We start from the raw sequence: 3,382 nt of genomic DNA on the forward strand, positions 1-3,382 counted from the left end.
TTGGGCTGAAGGCATGACAGATAGCACAAGAGTCCTGCAGGTGCAGAGATCCCAGGCAGTAAACACAAGAAGTGTGACCATCTGTCAGAGACATCTTCTGACAGCACGAGTCACACTTCTTGAAGCCTGAGACCTTTGTGTCCTTCGACATAGCTGTGTCGAGGAAACACAAGTTGACAAGAAAAACACAGACACACACACACACATGCAAATAACACCCAATCCAAAAATCTAAACTAAACAGGGATACAACATACTCAAACAAACACAAAAATCCCTGACAGGAAAATTTAGGAAAGGGGAAGGCCTAAGGCCTAACCTAGGGAAGGGGATAAATAACCAGAAAAAAAGGGAACACTAACAGGAATAGGGTTAAAATAAACATTAAGGTTCACAAAACAACTAAGGTTATGAAAATTAAAAGGGGTGAGACTAAAAGTCTTATTATTAAGAAAACTTACCTAGAGCTGGTAAAAGAGGCACCTCGTTAGCGAAGTGGCAAACGAGATCTGTGTAGTCTCCGCCTTTTATCATGGGATATAGGGTTGCCTCGAGCTGGTAAAATTAGCTCTCGAGCTTAGCAAGTGCTGAGTCGGAGCCGAGGATCGGCTCCGAACCCATCCAGCAAGAATGAAGGCGTGATTGACAACTTAACATGTAAGACTTACCCTCCTGCATAATCAATGGCAGTGCCTCAAGGGAGTTTCACTGGGCTGGTTTCACTGAAAATTTTCTGACAATTTATGACTCAGTGATGTGTGAACTGCACATATCATGACAGATTTATATGAGCTAAAGAGCTTGCTGACAAATGGAATGGCTGTAAGGAATTGTTAAAAGTACAAGTTAGCAAGTACTGTTATATTCATCTTGGACTTTGAGTATAGAAGTCTTCACAATGATTGAGGCTGTGTAATTATGGAGTTAATATACAATATATAAGCAAAGGAGTGTTGCCTGGAACTGCAGTGTTGGGGCTCTGGGGCCAAGCCACCATTTAAACTTATTATTTTTGTGAGATATGAGTTTTGTAAAATATGTTGTTCTGTGTGTTCATTTGTGTCTTGGTCATTCTGATTGTGACGTCCCCATTCTAGGCCAGTAATCAAGGAGCCTGAATCCTTACCACTGACACTGGAGAGGGTTGTTCACTTGGAATACAAATTGATACACTCAGTATTTTCCAGATGCAGACCTCACAATTTTCCTTAAGAGCATATAAGGAAAACAGTCAACCCGGGGTCTGGATTTCTTTATATCTGTCTCTGGGCTTTCCCATATGGTCTAGCGGTTAGGATTCCTGGTTTTCACCCAGGCGGCCCAGGTTCGACTCCCGGTATGGGAATGGGTTACATTTTTATGAACCTATACCTCAACACGGATATAAATAGGATGTGCTGGAGGGACAGATTCATCACCCAGAGACTCCCTATGCTGTGGAACAGAATCCCGGTCCATGTGAGACAGAGCACCTCGCTGGCTCTGTTCAAGAGGAATCTTGACCAGTGGATGGGAGATCATAGGTTTACCCCGGGGATCATCTCTGTATCACTGCTGGACAGAGGCAAGGCAAACTAATGGATATAGTATTCTTCAACCTAAGGGGTGGTGAAAGCCACACAACTCTGGCTAGGCTTATAAATGCCCTAGGGCAGATAGCCTAGTATGAACCTATGAACCTATGAACCTATCTCCAGGGCCCCAGTAAGTCTTCCCACTATCACAGTTATAGGGTGAAGTCCTCAGCTGAGTGTCCAAGCTACATCATCCAGCACCCTCTCTGTGAAACCAGTGCTTCATGTGTCTGCTCAATGTAGCTGACGCACACATAGTTTGAGATTTGATTTAAATGCACACACACACACACACACACACACACACACACACACACACACACACACACACACACACACACACACGCACACACCTGGGCAAGGCTGACACAAATTTACCCACTGTGCCCCCTTCTGCCCAGACTATAAGGTAGTTATCACTGCCACCAGACACTACAAAGCCAACTACCTAAGGCTCTTGCAAGGGTACCCAATTATACTGAGTGAAATTAATATTAATACAAATGGTAACGTTGAGCAAACAGCGAGGCTTCAGGAGTGGCCACAGTGTCACCAATAGATATAAGTGCTCTCAAAAGTTAAAATATTCCCTAAAGGACCAGCCACAATGAAAAGTTTAAATATATTTAATAATAAATAATAAAAGAAAATGAAAATACAAAATATCTATTTACGGTAAACACCAGAGTTACAGTAACAGGAAATATTAAAAATAACACAGCTGGAAAGATTCACACAGTTACAGAAAACACAGAAAACCAATACTTAACTATTCTCACTATATTTTCTTGACTGAGCTAGATAATTACTGTTTCTACTTACTTAATAGAGAAAGGCAAGTTGAAGTAGGTGAGGGATCCTTCTATGTCAGGTTCCAAGAAACAGACAGAACTGAGACTTCTGTCTCACCTAATATTAAAACATTATTTCTGTACAGAATGACATGACATATATCTGGTCATCTGACATCTGTTTTCCATGCAACCTCCCCATTGCTAGAAACTGCCAGGATTTAGCACCTACATGTCAATAATACATCCACAAGAGCATTGCTCAGATCTGGTGCAGCTTCTGGAAGTCATAAAACAATTGCAAACTTTTACTCCTACTACAGAGACTAAGAAACCATGCTTCTTACAGACATTGTGTCTCTGGCTTCATTCAAAACTGAGAGATAACATCTTTATGACCTAGGCCCAGCAATTTAATTTTCTTACTATTTTTCAAAGTTAGGTGGGTTGAGATTAACTTCTTGTTTTCCAGCATCCTCTGTTACAATATATGCATTTAAACAGTTACAATAATGCATGTACATTTTTTCTGCTCAGCCGGGCAGACTATTGATACAGTTTTAAGAAAAGCAGCTTTTTACAGATACATTTTTCAACGCAAGCATCTGTACAAATCAATATAATTCTTTACTAAATTCCAACTAGCTGTGCTGGCATATGTTACACATCAACTGCCCTACTTCTCCTGGCATAGCTGGTAATACCTCACATCGTGACACTGAAAAACATGTGTACTTATCGCAAAAGCATAAACTAGCTGAAGTTAATCATTAAGTATATGCAAAGGACTAAGTAAAAGCCTTAGGCTTTAGATGATTATTCAAATATTGTGGATGAATGCAGCTGTGTACAAGCACACTTGGAAGGGTTATGGCACACAGCAAACAGTGCAGTTTTTATTATTTTTTTTAAATAGGTTTAAAATGTTTTATATAGAGGCATCTTTATTTGAACACCAAGACTGGTATCTTAAAAGAATGGAAAGGCAGAAATAGGAAGGACTGAAAAAGGGAAGAC

At 40.5% G+C, this 3,382-nt stretch overlaps 1 non-coding gene across 1 annotated transcript; it reads left to right on the plus strand.

Annotated features, from left to right (window-relative positions):
• The first annotated feature begins 1,273 nt into the window (after positions 1 to 1,273).
• On the plus strand, positions 1,274 to 1,345 carry TRNAE-UUC. The gene has a single exon. It is a non-coding gene; the product is annotated as a tRNA-Glu (tRNA).
• The last annotated feature ends 2,037 nt before the right edge of the window (positions 1,346 to 3,382 follow it).

This window comes from Protopterus annectens, chromosome 5.part0 (assembly GCF_019279795.1).
Source record: "Protopterus annectens isolate FY-2018-M chromosome 5.part0, PAN1.0, whole genome shotgun sequence".
Taxonomy (NCBI): domain Eukaryota; kingdom Metazoa; phylum Chordata; order Ceratodontiformes; family Protopteridae; genus Protopterus; species Protopterus annectens.